The sequence below is a fragment of the Protopterus annectens genome, chromosome 8.part0 (assembly GCF_019279795.1).
Source record: "Protopterus annectens isolate FY-2018-M chromosome 8.part0, PAN1.0, whole genome shotgun sequence".
NCBI lineage: Eukaryota > Metazoa > Chordata > Ceratodontiformes > Protopteridae > Protopterus > Protopterus annectens.
The window spans coordinates 1391254345-1391271658 of NC_056741.1; positions in this window are offsets into that span (position 1 = coordinate 1391254345).

Sequence of the window (17314 nt, forward strand, 5' to 3'; positions counted from 1 at the left end):
CAGTCCTGATGCTGTGATGTGCATTGTACAGCCCAGATTTGCTGTCCTACAATATCCTTCCTCCTACTGTGGCACACTACTCTGTGGTTCTCACGTATGTCGTGTAGGTCATTCCTCGGCGTAGTACCGCTACGCTTTGCTCCATCCTTACGCTGGCGCCGTTTTGCGATTCACTATTATCTGCCTCATTTGCATGGAATTGACTACTAATACCTGGTTACGGCGCCGGACACCGCCACCACTCCTTGACAACCATTGCGCTGGGGTTGCAGCTTTACATACATACTATGGTGTGTGGTGGCTGTGCAGCTGATTTGTGTTCTACTGCTCTTTCGGACATTGTCATATTAATTCATTACTATATAACATCTGTGCACACATCGCGGAGGACTGCAGTTCTTTCTACGTACGTGCCATTTATGTCAGTTATTACATTTTGTGCATATTTCGTTTGGACATTGTCGGTGGCTTTCCACATTGGCATATTGCACCTATATGATACCTGACTTTGACAGCCTTCCGTTACTCCTCCCGTATGTTTGGGTAAATGTAAACCTCTTTTTGGTTTACATTGCCGTCTTACGCTTCGCTTCGCGCCACTGTGGATCGCTATTTGCCCTCATTTGCATGGTGCAATACCGCACACAGTGTGTTTTGCATACCCACGCGGGACGGTCCGGCGCACGCCGGTAGTGCACGTGGAATTCATTCATACCTGAATCGCTAAGCAGCCATATTTGGCGTTATAACGCCGACGCTATGCTGGCGCCTGGCGCAAGGTTCATGAATCCCGGGGTTAATATTGATTGCCTGTTTACTGTGATACTTAATGGATAAGGGGTGCAAGCAATTAGGGTTTCTTAAGTAATTATAGTAATTTGGGATGTGCCTTTATTAATGCCATATGTGAACTGATGTACTTCATTTTGCAAAATAATGTATTTTTATATCAGCATGGTTTCTTTAGGTTTCTAGGATAGCTACGTGGTTTCCAATGGTTAACACCTACATAAATTTAGTGATGTCTCAATCAATGGGAACAGGACTATCTTAATGGTGAAATGAATATCTTTAGGAATAAGATCTTACTTTATAATCATTTTATAGAATACATTTAGTCTGTTATGGAATGGTACTATAGATGAGTTAATGTTTTATGATTTAAAAACCGTGTCACAGAATTTATATGAAGTTTAAGATGTGTTCATCAGAATATAAATTGAATGTTTTAGATGTATATATTATGAAGGATATAAAATAGAAACTGATATATATATATATATATATATATCGGAAAGATATGAGGAAGTTTAAAAATGTACACAAAAACAGCATGCATCCAAACCATATTTTTATAGGATCATAGGAGGTTACTAGTCTAATGGCCCCCTGGGGCCCTTACAAGCCTAGCCAAGAGTTTATCCCCCAAAAAGAAACCTCAGTCAGCCCCTGTCAATGAGGGACAAAGATGGAACTTTATGAGTGGTCAGATAATAGTGATGACAGTTATGGTAGTATGCGGTAATATGGTTATATTAGATAGCTGCTGTTGTCCTTCTGTTTGGTGACTGCTTAAATGGTTTTCTTGACTGGTTCTATTTCCCATGAGAAGGCAGTCCACACCAGGAATGTGTCCAAAATTTTTCATTAGAGAATAAATGTTGACTCCTCAAATTTTTTTCATTGTTGTATTCAGTGTTGATTAATGTATTTATTAGTTATACCGACTGATGCAAGGGACCATTTTTAGCCACGACCATGGTCTGCATCATAAATACAATGAGAGAGAGAGAGAAAAACTAGAATAGATTTTGTATTGTTAAGTTAAAGTACAATAACACAGTGGTAAAGTCTCTGCGTCAAAGCTTTGGGGTTGAGAGTTCAGTCCTGACTACTAGTCACAATGTCTGTGGAGTTTCTGTTCTTTCTGTCTGTTAATGATTATCATTTTGTAGTTCTGATTTTCTTAAGTTTCCTAAAATTTGCTGGCTGACTGGTTACACTAAAGTGTGTGTGCCTCTGTGTGTATGGGATAGGTAACATACCCCTCAACTGCCAAGGTTTTTTCCGAATGTTCAGATTTTTTGCCCCATATTTTTGTTTTTTCCTCATAAAAAGACTGAAGTTGCTAAATGACAGATAATTGAGGTTTAAACTTCATATCCTTTAGAAAAATGCATACTAACAGAAATCCTGTTATTCTAGCAAATTTCTAAGTTCATGCCAGAATTATTTATAATCTGTTCCTATTTCTTTTAGACTTTGTCCTGATTTCTTACACTAAAAGTTTGAGGTGTGTGTGGGAGAGACAGTGAAATGCCCTAGTTAGGGTTAGCAAGTGGCTAGTAATTTACTTGGGCTCAAGCCCTGTACCTTAGCTACAGGAAACAAGAGCTTGAATCATCTACCTGTGCTTAGCAAATGTTACCACTATTGTGTTTAGAGCAGTGTTAGTAGCACAGCAGGTAGCATACTTTTGTTTTGATGTAGAAGGTCGTGGGTTCTACATTCCCACAGCATGCAGATGGATTGCTGATACTGTGCTGGATTGTGGGGTGCTTTGTATACAAGCTGAGTTACATCAGTATAACCGGATGTAAGACCGTCATGATGCCGGAATGTAATGATGGCTACTGTTTGAAAACTATGCTTGTGATAAAGCGCTTTAAAGCATTAAATTTAATAATTCATTTTTTAGGATACATTGCGGATGATGTATTATTCTATTTCTGAATATACTCTGTAGTTGCCTGAGTGAGATAAAAGTTATTACTTGCAGACTACTACCAGCATGGAGCTACCATATATTTTGGACATACTTCCTGGCTTTGTCAGTCATGTGTGGAATTTAAGTGGGAGGTAGGGCTCAGTAATAAAGAAGTGTTATACTATTTTTACTGAATTACTCAGGTCTTCTCCTAAAAGATAAGTCTGTGTTACATAACAGCTGCACAAGGTAATACAATGAATGCCTACTCAACAGGTTATGTGCAGCAGTTATCACCTCGGTCTGAGCATGCATAACTTTGCAGTAATGAAATGCAGGTCATTATGACATTAACAATAAATGCAGTTTAAATATAGCACTAAGTCATTAACACTTTTCAGGTATTATTCTCAGCAGCTGTCACTGTTATTCACATAAGTAGAAGTCGTTGTCACATTGATGAATGCACAAGCCAGAGTTGGGTTTTGGTCTACATGGAGTCATTTCAAGCCACCCCCCACCACTTTCTTTCTGTCATTTTTACAATTTGTTTGATATACAGTAAAGTCCCATTTGTGGTTATATGCTTCATATTTTTGTGAACTACTGCAATTGAACATCGTATCATGTAGTAATTTCCTGTATCGCACAGTCACTATATTACATTACGTCCGTCCTTGAGCCCTTATGTCCATTGCTGAATGTACACATGTAAAGAGAAAAGGTAGAGGTAAGGCAGACTGCTGACACTGACAGAGGTCATGAGACAGCAGTGGTATCAGCAGTGTGAACAGGTAGCCAGCACAGGTATTGGACACATCAGATGTCCTCATGTGCCACTGAAGTCCCATGCCTGCCCTGGGGTCATTAGTGGAGTGGTGGTCCTCACCTGCCTTTTTCTCTTTACATGTGCCCTTTCTGTGCCACCTTGTCAGTGTCCACCCATGCAGTATTTCAGCTAAGGTAAGGTAAGACTGTATCTTCTGATGTTCTCAGTCACTGTGTTTAATTCGGTGGTTTCACGGGTATTAGATATGTACCTCTGTATCATCATCACCAGTTATGTACCTAATGCAAAGAATATTGCCCCTGTGGATAGGATGGAAGATTTGGATGAGCTAACCAGGTAATGCATATGATATACTTATATATGTAGTCTTCCAATGCATCTGTCAAACATCAGTAGTAATCTGTTTACATTTTCTTTCCTGTGCAGGTTTGTCCACCAGAACGACAAGTGGGAATGTGGCCATTCCGACATTCACTGGGCTGCCAGCCATGCCTCCGAAACTGAAAACCGGCACAACTTAAGCTCCCCCACATCCAGTGTGAAGGTATACTGGATTGCAAGAAGAGGTATGCATATAAGCGGAGTACTGCATTTGTTGGAAGAGAAGTGTTCTATCTACCCTGAGCCCGACATCCTTGTGCTGCACATTGGAGGGAATGATGTCATCAGTCAACCACTTGGAAGGCTACGGTTTCAAATCAGAGCAATTTTTGAACACCTGCAGTTATGGTGGCCACATTGTCATTTTGTGTGGTCTGACATAATTCCTCGACAGATATGGAAAACAGCAGACAACCGGCAGCGCACAAGGCCAGACATTTACAGAATGGGTTCATGCATGGCTTGATGCACAGGGTCGGTGGATCTACAATCTGTCATGACAGCATTACCGCAGAAGATGTTCACCTGTTCAAAAGGAATGGCATTCATCTAACTGAGGAGGGCACTGCGCTGTTCTTGACTGACCCCCACAATGGTGTGAGGAGAGCTATGCAGGATTGGTAATATGCAGCTTGTGAGAAGAATGGAAAACACCCATGACCAAGTAGGGACCAGTATGGTAAGTAAAACTATATTATAAAATGTGTTGTGTAAAATATATTTTTCTGAGTTTGGCAAATAACTGTGGTAAGGAGCTGGTGAAGACATTGAGAAAGAACAACTGTTTCAGGAGAGTGCCAGCACATACAATCTAATATGTCAGTAACCATCCTGCAATACTTCTTTTCTAATTCTGCTTTTATCAGGCATCCTGCAATACTTCTTTTTTAATTCTGCTTTTATCAAGCATGTGTAGAGTTTAAATGAAAGGAAGGGCTTAGTAATACAGAACTTGATCCCTTGGGTCCATTGCTGAATGGACACATGTAAAGAGAAAAGGCATAGGTAAGGCAGACTGCTGACACTGAAGGAGGTTGTGAGACTGCAGTGGTATCAGCTGTCTGAGTGGGTAGCTAGCACAGCTATCGAACAGATCAGATGGCCTTGCCTACCACTGAAGTCCCATGCCTGTCCTGGGTTCATTAGTGGAGTGGCGGTCCTTACCTTTTTCTCTTTACATGTACCCATTCAGCAGTATGTTGGTTACACCTAGAATGCGTATATTTACAATCATGAGTCTACATGGTAAAACAACTGCTTCTGAATGCTGTACACATGTACATACATCAGTTTTGTTAGGACTCAGGTTATAGAAATTATGATTTTTTTCATATTTTGGTAAATAACTTTGCAAGGGAGCATGTCAGTGTGCCAAGTAATACCCCATTTTGAAGACAGTATTGCTGGTTCCAACATGGTAAAATAATTGTGCCTGTATGTTCTACACATGTGCAGATATCAAAGTTTGTTTTGGACTTAGGTTATGGAAATTATGATTTTGTTTATATTTTGGTAAATAACTGCAAGGGAGCATCTGAATGTGCCAAGTAATACCTCATTTTGAAGACAGTATTGATAGTTAAAACATGGTAAAAGAATGGTGCCTGTATGTTGTACTTATGTGCAGATATCAACGTTTGTTTCAGACTTACGTTATGGAAATTATGATTTTTTTTCATATTTTGGTAAATAACTTTGCAAGAGAGCATGTCAGTGTGCCAAGTAATACCTCATTTTGAAGAAAGTGTTACTCCTTACAACATGGTAAAAGAAAGTACAGTTGTGTACACTTACCATAAATGTAGATGTTCGAGTGTATTCACTGTTGCAGTCATTACATTTGGGTTATCTGCTTGCAGGTAGTCCTCAGTCGGCCTGATTAACAAAGACTTGGGTCCTGCGTTGGTTGCTGTCCCTTCTTCCATGACGTCAGGTAATCAGGGGTATAAAACATGCAGCCGATGCCATTACATCAGTTTTTCTTGCCCCAGATGTCAGGTGTCCCCCTAATGGGGAGCAATTAAACATAAAAGTACAAAGATATACCTCCAACAAAAAATCAAATACACCAAAAAGGCTTTTAAGCATAGTTAAGGAAAGTAGAGGTATAGTCAAAAGAAGTTAGGGGGCTGGAGGGAGGGTAACCAGGACTGCAACAGTGAATACACTCGAACATCTATATTTATGGTAAGTGTACACAACTGTACTATGTTCTTTGTGTTTCACTGTTGCAGTCATTACATTTGAGTAGATTTCCAAAGCTATGGTTGGGAGGAGGGATTTAGATAGCATCAGGGACAGCTATAAGGCCCTGCAAGACTGCAGTGGCAAAGCCAGCTCTGGATTTAGAGAAAATTGGCAAATGATAATGCTTGGTGAAAGTATGCACAGAACTCCAGGTAGCAGCTTCTAGGATGGCCCTGGTAGGGATGCCTCTGAGAAAGGCTGTAGAGGTAGATGTAGCCCTGGTGGAGTGAGGTCTGATCCCCTGGGAGATAGGTTTTCCATGGTGCTTATAGCAGAAATGAATGCATGGCTTATCCATTTATAAATGGTTTGCTTTGAAATAGCCTTCCCCTCTGCCCCTGCAGCAAATGCCACCAGCAGTTGTTAAGATTTCCTTTGAGGTTTCGTCCTAAGTAGAAACTAAGTTGTCTGTGCACATCTAAGGAATGCAGTATCCACTCCCCTTTACTCTGTGGATTGGGAAAGAAGGCTGGCAAATGAATGGACTGATTAAGAGCCACACTGGATACCACCTTGTGCATGAAGGATGGATTGGTTCTGAGGGACACCCTGTCCGCATGAAAGATGATGAAAGGCTCCACTGTCATAAGGGCCTGTAATTCAGATACCCCTCTAGCTGAAGTGATTGCTAAAAGGAAAGCTGTTTTCCAAGAAAGAAATTTTAAGTCTGCAGTAGCAGCTGGCTCGAAAGGAGGTAGAGTGAGTTTCGCCAAGCCAAAGTTAAGGTCCCAGGCTGGGGATGGAGCTCTCCTGGGTGGTCTCAAATTTTTGGACCCTCTGAGGAACTGCTTGAGCAGTGGGGATGAGAGAAGAGGGAAGGTTCTGTGTTATGATGAGCTGAAATGGCTGAGAAGTGGATTTTAATGGAGGAAAAAGACAGGCCCTTGTGAAGCATCTCAGTTAAGTATTGTAAAATCTGAGGTAAATTGGGCGCTGCTGTGCTCATCCCTTGAGATTGATTCCAGGCACAGAATATTTTCCATTTTTCAGCATAAGATTTTCTAGTACTAGGCCTCCTTGCCTCTAAAATGATATCCATCACAGGTTTGCTGAGGGATGGTAAAGGAGAGATTAAGTAATTAGCCAGGTTGCAAGGTTGTGTTAGAAGCTGAGGGTGCAGAAAATGGTTCTCCTGCTGAGACAACAGGGAAGGAGCCTGAGGCAGGTACCATGGAGATAAACGTGACACATTGTGCAGGAGGGGGTACCAGTGTTGGCGCGGCCAGTCTGGAGCAATCAAAATCATCCTTGGTTTGTCCTGTTTGATTTTTAGTAGTACTTTGGAGAGCAGAGGCAGAGGGGGAAGGCATAGACTGATAGGTTTTTCCAGCTGAAGAACAGAGCATCCACTTTCCAGGCTTGTTTGTGGGGAGTCCTTGTGCAAAATTTGTCCAATTGGTAGTTCTGGGGAGAGGCAAACAGGTCTGTATCTGGGCTCCCCCATTTGCTTGTCAACATGTTGAAAATCCTTGGTTCCAGTTTCCACTTCTGTGGGTCCATGAGGTTTCTGCTTAGTCTGTCTGCCAGTGAATTTAATTTTCCTGGCAGGAACTGAGCTTGTAGGTGCACTTGGTAGCTCAAGGCTGTGTTCCACAATGCCATGGCTAGTCTGCAGAGGGGGTAAGAATGTGTACCCACCTGCTTGTTTATGTACCACATAGTGGCATTGTCCGTCTTTACCATTAGCTGTCCTGGAAGAATGTGGTCCTTGAAGGCTGTCAGTGCATTCTGTACAGCTAACATTTCATTTTGATTGATATGCAGGTGCATTTGACTTGGGTTCCATTTGCCCTGAATGCACTTCCCTGCCAGGTGAGTCCCCCATGCATAGTCTGATGCGTCTTTGTTAGGGTTTGGGTGGCAGGGGGTGGTGTGAAAGGTAGTCCCTTGTTTTTGTGTCAGGCCTCTGCCCACCAAAGAAACTCTAGCCATAGGCAAGGTATGATAGGAATCATTGTTTCTAGATCTTGAGAATGTTGACACCATAGGCTTTTTAGATACCACTGTAGTTTTCTAATATGCAGTCTTGCATATGGAATTAGAAGAATGCAGGAGGCCATGAACCCCACGGCTTGCAGTATTTGTCTTGCTGATAGCAGGGTTTCTGTGGCCACTTCTTTGAAGTAGGTTGTCAAATGAATTTGTTTCTCTGGCGTGAGATAAGCCATCTGGGAAGCTGTATTCAAACTTGCTCCCAGGAATATAATTTGTTGACAGGGTACCAGGTGTGATTCCCTTTCGTTTATGGTGTACCCCAGACAAGTTAGAACCCTTTGTACAAAGGCCAGATGTTTCAAAAGTATGACCTGGCTTTCTGCCTGAATTAGACAATCGTCCAGGTATGGGTATATTTGAATATTTTTTTGCCTGCAAAATGCAATAACTGGAGCTAGGCACTTTGTGAATACCCTGGGTGCAGTAGATAAGCCAAAGGGCAGTGCAGAGAAAGTACAGTTGTGTACCTACCATAAATGTAGATGTTCGAGTGCATTCACTGTTGCAGTCATTACACTTGGGTTATCCTGATGGCAGGCTACCCGCAGTCGGCCCGAGTTCCAAAGTCTAGGTCCGGCGTCGGTTGCTGTCGCTTCTTCTCTGACGTCAGTGCACCAGGGGTATAAAAGATGCAACCAACGCCATTTTCTTCAGTTTTTCTTGCCCCCGATGTCAGGTGCCCCCAAATAGGAAAGTCTGGAAAAAATTATGCCAAAAAACATGCATGTACTAAAATAAACATTTCCTTCATCTACAAGCAAATACACCACATAGGTTGTATAGAGTTGAGAAGTACAGAAAAAGTCCCAGCAATGAAAAGGGGGATGGTGGGTGGGTAACCTGGACTGCAACAGTGAATACACTCGAACATCTACATTTATGGTAGGTACACAACTGTACTATGTTCATCGTGTTTCACTGTTGCAGTCATTACACTTGGGTTGAATCTCAAAGCTGAGGTTGGGTGGCTGGGCCTAAATAGGATTAGGAAAGGCTACCAGGCCCTGCAGAACTGCAGTGGCAAAGCCTGCTCTGGATTTAGAGTAGAGAGGTAAGTGGTAGTGCTTGGTGAAAGTGTGCACTGAACTCCAGGTTGCAGCTTCTAAAATGTCTTTGGTTGGTACTTCTCTGAGAAAGGCTGCTGAAGTGGCTGCTGCTCTGGTAGAATATGGCCTAATGCCCTTAGGCACTGATTTGCCATGTTGTGCATAGCAGAAGTGAATGCAGTGTCCTATCCATTTTGAAATTGTCTGCTTTGAGATGGGCTTTCCTTGTGATCCCTCAGCATAAGCTACAAACAGTTGCTCAGTTTTTTTCTGAAAGCTTTTGTTTTGTCCAAGTAGAATCGTAGCTGTCTGTGTATGTCCAAAGTGTGCAGAAGTCTCTCCCCTTTATTCTGGGGATTTGGATAGAAAGTTGGCAAATGAATGGTTTGGTTAAGAGCCACACTGGAAACCACCTTTGGCATAAATGTTGGGTTTGTCCTTAGAGAGACCCTGTCTTGATGAAAAATGATGAAAGGTTCCACTGCCATTAATGCCTGTAACTCTGAGACTCTTCTTGCTGAAGTTATTGCTAGGAGCAGAGCAGTTTTCCATAATAAGAATTTTATATCAGCTGTGTTGGCTGGCTCAAAAGGAGGCAGTGTGAGCTTTTCTAAAACAAAATTGAGGTCCCAAGTAGGTATTGGTGCTCTCCTTGGGGGTCTTATGTTTCTTGCCCCTCTGAGGTACTGCCTTAGCAGTGGATGTGAAAAAATAGGAGGTTCCGTATTGTAATGAGCTGAAATGGCAGAGGCATGGATCTCAATAGATGAAAAGGATAAGACCTTTGTCCAGCATCTCAGTTAGGTATTGTAAAATCTGAGGTATATTTGGAACAAGTGGTTCGAGTCCTTGTGTCTGGTTCCAAGCACAGAATCTCTTCCATTTTTCTGCATAAGATTTCCCAGTGCTGGGCCTCCTGGCTTCTAAAATGACATCCATAACAGCTTTAGTGAGAGGTGTGGTCTGAGAGACTATATTATCTGCCATGCAGCCTGATTTAAGTTTCTGAGTTGAATGTAAAGAATCTGATTGTTTTGTCGAGTCAGAAGATGAGGAATTTGAGGTAAAGGCCAGGCTGGGCCTTGAAACAAACTCTTTAGGATTGGGTACCAGTGCTGGCGTGGCCAGTCTGGGGCAATCAGGACCATTTTTGGCTTCTCTTGTCTGACTTTTAGGAGCACCTTGGGAAGAAGAGGCAGTGGAGGGAAGGCATAAACTGTCAGGGTTTTCCAGCTGAAAGAGCATCCACTTTCCATGCTTGTGAGTGATAAGTCCTTGTGCAGAATTGCTGTAGTTGGCAGTTGTGAGGGGAGGCAAAAAGATCTATGTCTGGGCGTCCCCATTTCCTTGTTATCATGCTGAAGACCTGTGGATTTAGTTTCCATTCGTGCGGATCCATGAGATTTCTGCTCAGTTCGTCTGCCAGTGTATTTTTCTTTCCTGGCAAGAATTGTGCCTGCAGATGTACTTGATAGGTCAGTGCTGTCTTCCACAAAGTCATGGCTTGCCTGCAGAGGGGGTAGGAATGTATGCCCCCTTGCTTGTTTATGTACCACATAACTGTGGTGTTATCCGTCTTTAGTAATAGTTGTCCTGGATGTAGTAGATCCTTGAAGGCTGTCAGGGCATTCTGAACAGCTAGCATCTCTTTTTGACTGATGTGAAGATGCATTTGTTCCTTGTGCCACGTGCCCTGAATACATTTTCCTGCCATGTGTGCCCCCCAGGCATAATCCGATGCATCTGTTGTTATTGTCTGCCTGGCTGTGGGTAAGGTGAAAGGCTGTCCCTTGTTGTGGTGACAGTCCCGGGACCACCATCAAAACTCCTGTTGTAGACAGGGAATTATAGTTACTATTGTTTCCAGGCTGTGGCAATGTTGAGTCAAAACACTTTTTAGATACCATTGCAGTTTCCTCACATGCAGTCTTGCATATGGAATTAGTAGGATGCAGGATGCCATGAAGCCCAGGGCCTGCAGAATTTTTCTTGCAGGGAGCTGGGTCTTTGTTGCTGTCATTTGAAAGTAATGAGTCAGTTGCCTTTGTTTGTCTGGCGTGAGATGAGCCATCTGGGCAGTTGTATTTAAGCTTGCACCCAGGAATATTATCTCTTGAGAGGGCAATAGTTTTGATTTCTTTTCGTTTACTGTGTACCCTAGGCAAATTAATAATCTTTTTACAAATGCCAGATGTTTTAGTAGAATGTCCTTGCTCTCTGCTTGAATAAGGCAGTCGCCGAAGTAGGGATATATTTGAATTCCTCTTTGTCTGCAAAATGCAATTACTGGTGCCAGGTATTTTGTGAAGACCCTGGGCGCAGTAGATAAGCTAAAGTGCAGTGCAGAGAATTTGTAATACATTGAGCCAGCTATGAATCTGAGGTATCTTCTGCAAGATTGTCTGATTGGGACATGCAGGTATGCCTCCTTGAGGTCCAAAGTAACTAGCCAAGCCTTCTTGCCCAACATGGGTAGAAGTTGTTACAGTGTTAACATTTTGAATTTTGGAACATCCAGGAAGGCATTTAGGATTGACAAGTCCAGTATTGGTCTCCAGGCTTTGTCTTTTCTGGGTACCAGGAAAAGTCTTGAGTAAAATCCTTGTCCCTGTTCTTGCTGTGGTATTCTTTGAATAGCTGCCATGTCCATGAGAGTAGCAATTTCCTTTTGTGCCTCTGCCCATTGGTTTTGTGGCAGGTCCGGCATACCTTTTGAATTTGGAAGGGTGTGAAAGTGGAACCTGTAACCCTGAGAAACTATATTCAGTACCCATTTGTCCTGGGTGATTATGTGCCAATTTTGTGCGAAAAGTGCTAGCATTCCCCCTAGGGGTGCTGCCAAAAGGTAAGTGCTTGGCCTTCGTAGAGGGAAGTCATTGGGACTGTTTCCTATAAGGTTGTGATATGTCTTCTCCTCCTTTGGGGGCAGAAGCACCCCATTATTTAGGTCTGTAGGAACCTTGGGGCTGAGATCTGTGTCTTGGGCATCCGTATCTGCCTCTTTGTGGCCTGTCTGACACCTGAAAGGACAAATTTTTTGAAGGTCAGTTTCTACTAAACCTAGGTGGTTGAACCTGTAAGAAATCCTTTACTGTCTGCATAGATTTTGCTTTATCCTCCATTTTCTTTAACACCTCTTCTGCCTTAACACCAAAGTATCATGCTGTAGTGGAGCATCCAATAATTTTACTTTAACATGTTCAAGTAAACTTTTTCAACCACGCATGTCTTCGAATGACAGAGCCTGTAACTGCGGCTCTGCAAGAAGCCTCTAATAAATCAAAAACACATTGCAAAGTATGCTTTCCCACTTGTTCAGCTGCATGCAATAATTCCTGCATTTCCTTATTGTCAGGACTTTCTGAATTTGTAAGCATTTTCTGTTTTAACAAAGACATGAGGTACTGTTATTTAAGCATATGAAACTGGCAGTTTAAAGCCCTTACAGCTAAAGTAGCAGAAGTGTAAACTTTTTCCCCCATCTATCCAGAGCTCTAGAATCCCTATTAGAGGGGACAGGGTTTTTTGCAGTGGAAGCCTTAACCCCTTTGGGACCCTGCAAAATTGTTTCTGGGTCAGCAGCAGGGTTTTTATAAATAAATTTATGAGAGTCAGGGACCCTGTAATACCTGTCTGGCTTGACTGGTGCAGGGGGGAAAGAATCAGGAGACAGAATGGATTCAGAGAAAACATCAACAATATCAAGCACAGTGGGGCCTGTGCTGAGGCAGTAAAAGAAAGTCTCTGAGTCTTTTCTTGGATTCTGAATAATCCTGGCTTTCCCAGTGGAAATGCTCCCTCATGGTGTGCAGTTTCCCCAAAAGAGTAATCCTCAGGTGGAGAGGCTGAAGGTATAGATTCTTCAGCATCAGAGTCCTCATAGGGAGGAAGAGAATAGCCCTGATCTGAAGAGGAATCAGAGGAAGAGAACAGCCCTGATCTGAAGAGGAATCAGAGGAAATAGAAACCTGGTCAGAGGAATCATAGTCAGTGTCTTGCCTAGGCCTTTTATCAGGAGGGGGATGGGAACCCTTGAGCAAAGTAATTAAGTCTTCGGCCATTTTAAGCATCTGTTTCTTTGGCATGGATGACTGTCCAGGAGAATGCTGTACTTGTTTCTTTGTCTTTAATGGTGTCTTTGACTGTACCTTGGCTGCTGCAGAGAACGTAATAGTAAGCTGTGAAGGTCTGAAAACACCCTCAGAAGCTGATGCCTGCTCAGCGGCTCTGGACCCATCTGAGGGAATAGTTTCCGTAGGCCCAATACTTTTGAGTATCCAGAGGCCTAGTTGTCTCCACATGGGAGTCGGATACGGCCTGTGGCTCTGGGGTAGCGGGTGTCAGGGGCTGCAAAAGTGCCTCACTGAGAACCGGCGAATGTCCAAGAAGAGGCTTCGTCGTCGGTTTTGGACCTCGGATGCCTGTCCTTTTCCTTCTCTTTGCGTTTTTTATGAATTCCGCTCGTCGGTTGTTCCGATGGCATTATATAGTTAAACCTTCAGCCAAAGTAATGTAAAGCAAAATCAAACCGACGTTTAATAGTGCGTTTGCTGAATCTAGCACAAAACCGACAACTGGTAACGTCGTGGTCAGGGCCTAGGCAAGGAATACAGTAAGAATGAAAGTCCTTATGAGGTATTTGCTTCCCACAAGAAATATAATTGTTAACTTTTACGGACATTGGTCTGGACCAAGAAAAAGTTTCCCCAATGGGGTACTTAGCTTTATTGAAGACTTTGGTTCTGAAACTCTATTTCGAAAATCTCAGGAGTCGGCCGACCGGCACTTGCAAACTGCTTTTGCTTCGGGCACCGCGCGGCAAGAAAGACTGAAGAAAATGGCATCGGTTGCATCTTTTATACCCCTGGCGCACTGACGTCAGGGAAGAAGCGACAGCAACCGACGCCAAACCTAGACTTTGGAACTCGGGCCGACTGCGGGTAGCCTGCCAGCAGGATAACCCAAGTGTAATAACTGCAACAGTGAAACACAATGAACATCTGATGTTGCATGTAGCCTGCTTTGAAAAGTAGGTATCTTCTGCAAGATTCCCTGATTGGGATGTGCAGGTATGCTTCTTTTAAATCTAGTGTTGCCAACCAGGCATCTTTGCCTAGCATAGGAAGTAATTGTTGAAGAGTCAGTATCTTGAATTTTGGAATCTCCAAAAAGATGTTTAGAGTAGACAGGTCCACGATAGGACGCCATGAATTGTCTTTTCTGGGTACCAGGAAAAGTCTCGAGTAGAAACCTTGTCCCTTTTCTGCTTCTGGTACCAAATGAATAGCCCCCATGCTTAAGAGAGAAAGTACTTGTTTTTGGGCCTCTGCCTGCTGATTTGGGGGTAGGTCCGGCCACCCGCTTGGTGTTGGCAACGTGTGGAAGTGAAATCCGTATCCCTGGGACACTATATTTAAAACCCATTTGTTCTGGGTAATGAGTTCCCAATTCTTTGCATGAAGAGCAATCTTTCCCCCCAAAGGGACAGTCAGTTGATAAGTGTTTGGAAATTTAAAAAGGAAGTCATTGAGACAGTTTACCTTACGGGGGAGTCTTATTCCCAGATTTCGAAGTGGAGGCCCCCCACTGCTTAGTTCTGTGTGTCCCCTGGGATTAAAACCTGGGTTTTTTTGCTGTGTCTGGGTTTGGCTTGAGAAGACCTGGAAGGGGCTGGAAAGGACCAATTCTTAGAGGGCTAGTGCCTACTAAATCTAGGAGGCTGAACAGTTTGCATATATTTAGCTTTATCTTCCATCTTTTTAAGAACTTCCTCAGCCTTGTTGCCAAACAGGTGTTCCTGATTTAAAGGAGCATCCAACAATTTCGCTTTAACATGATCAGGCAAAGATTGTTCCTTAAGCCAAGCATGCCTTCTGAGCATAGACCCCGTAACAGCAGCCTGCAATAGGCCTCTAATGAATCAAAACCACATTGGAAAGTATGTTTTCCAACTTGTTCAGCAGAGTGCATTACATCCTGTAATTCTTTATTTTCCACACAGTCAGGAATCAACATCATTGTCTGTTTAAGAAGTCCAATAACATATTGCTGATACTTTAACATATGAAACTGACAGTTTAAAGCCCTAATGGCCAAGGTTGCAGATGTGTAAACCGTCTTACCCCATTTATCCAGCGCCCTGGAGTCTCTATCAGAAGGGGTAGAATTTTTAGCAGTAGAATCCTTAATGCCCTTGGGCCCCTGTGAAATAGTCTCTGGGTCTGTAATAGGATTTTTAAAGAGGAACTTGTGGGACTCAGGGACCTGGTAGTATCTGTCAGGTTTTCTGGGAGCAGGAGGCAGGGAATCAGGGGCTAAACTAGATTCCAAAAAAGCATCAGCAATGTCTAGTGCAGGAGGAATAGCTAAAGGCCTATGCTGAAGTAGGAGAAGGAAACCCCTACGCCTCTTTTTTGAATCAGAAAAATCCTGGCTTTCCCAGTGGAAATGCTCCCTTAGCTCCCTTAGAGTATGTAAGGTTTCCCCAAAAGAAAACTCCTCTGAAGGGGAAGCAGAGGGAATGGAGTCCTCTGCATCAGAATCTTCATAAGTAGATAAGGGCAAATCCAGATCATTAGAAGATTCATAATCAACTTCAGTCATAGGCCTCTTAGAAGGGGGAGGTTGGCTTCCCCCTGATTAGAGTTATAAGATCTTCAGCCATTCTTATTTGTTTTTTTAGGCATAGAGGCCTGGGCATCGGTTTTTTAGACATGGATCGAGATTTAGGCCTAAGTAAAAAGGAGGCGTTTGGTTTAAAATGCAAGTCCGTAGGGCCTGAATACACCCTCAGAAGCCGGTGGCCTGCAGAGCGGCTCCGGATCCATCCAAGGTAGAGACATCCACGGGTTCCATAGTTGAAGCATCTTGCGGCATACCGGACTCTGAATGGGTCTAAGTAGAGGCCTGCGAATCAGAAGTAGCGGGTATCAGGGGTTGCGAAAGCACTTGAGTACCAGCAAACTGGCGACTGGCTTAGGAGAAGCATTGTCGGCAGATTTGGACCTTGGTGGCCTGTCTCTGTCTTTATCTTTGCGTTTTTTCGGAATCCTGGTAGTCGGATGGCTAACCAATGACATTTCTGGATAATTAAACCGAGAACCGAAATATTTAGAGGCGAAAATATACCGACGACAGATAGTGCTATGATTAAATAAAGCACAAAACTGACAGCAAGGTACGTCATGGTCAGGGCCTAGGCAAGGAATACAGTACGAATGAAAATCTTTATGAGGTACTTGCTTTCCACAAGTAATGCAATTAACTTTTACTGACATCAGTAAGGAGCAAGAAAAAGGTTTCCCCAATGGGGTACTTAGCTTTTAGTTGAAGACTTCCATTCTGAAACTCGAAAAAGAAAACTTCAGGAGTCGGCTGACCGGCACTTGCGAACTGCTTCTGCTTTGGGCACCGCACGGCAAGAAAGACTGATGTAATGGTGTCGGCTGTATGTTTTATACCCCTGACGACCTGATGTCATGGAAGAAGGGACAGCAACCGATGCAGGACCCAAGACTTTTGTTAATCAGGCCGACTGAGGGCATCCTGCAAGCAGATAACCCAAATGTAATGATTGCACAGTGAAACACGAAGAACATATGTGTCTGTGCACTGTACACATGTACAGATATCACAGTTTGTTTAGTCTTGTACTATTATGAAAATTATACATTTACAATACTTCTCATTATTATGCCCATATCTTTGCATGGGAGCATGGTGATCACACAAATGATGCATCATTTTGAAGCTGACATTCAGAGGCACAACTTCTATACTGATACTTAGGCTCTGTCTGTTACAGGTGATGAGATATTAGGCTTTGTTTATTTATCAATTATGAGAAATAATATATTAATCGTATTTCTGTAAATATCTCAAGAAAGTAGCATCACACAGTAATGGTTAAGGTATCATTTTAAAGGTGACATTCATACTAACAAATTAAATTCAAATTGTATGGGTCTGTATGGTACATTGACCAAGATATTGTGCTTTGCTTTTCCAAAAAGGCAAAAAATATGCACAATAGCAACATTCATTGCCTAATATTTAATAATGACTTTGATATGCGCTATTAACATTTACACTGTTGGAAAGGACAGTGTCTACTAAACAACTTTCACATTTACATTTTTAGTCTAGCTC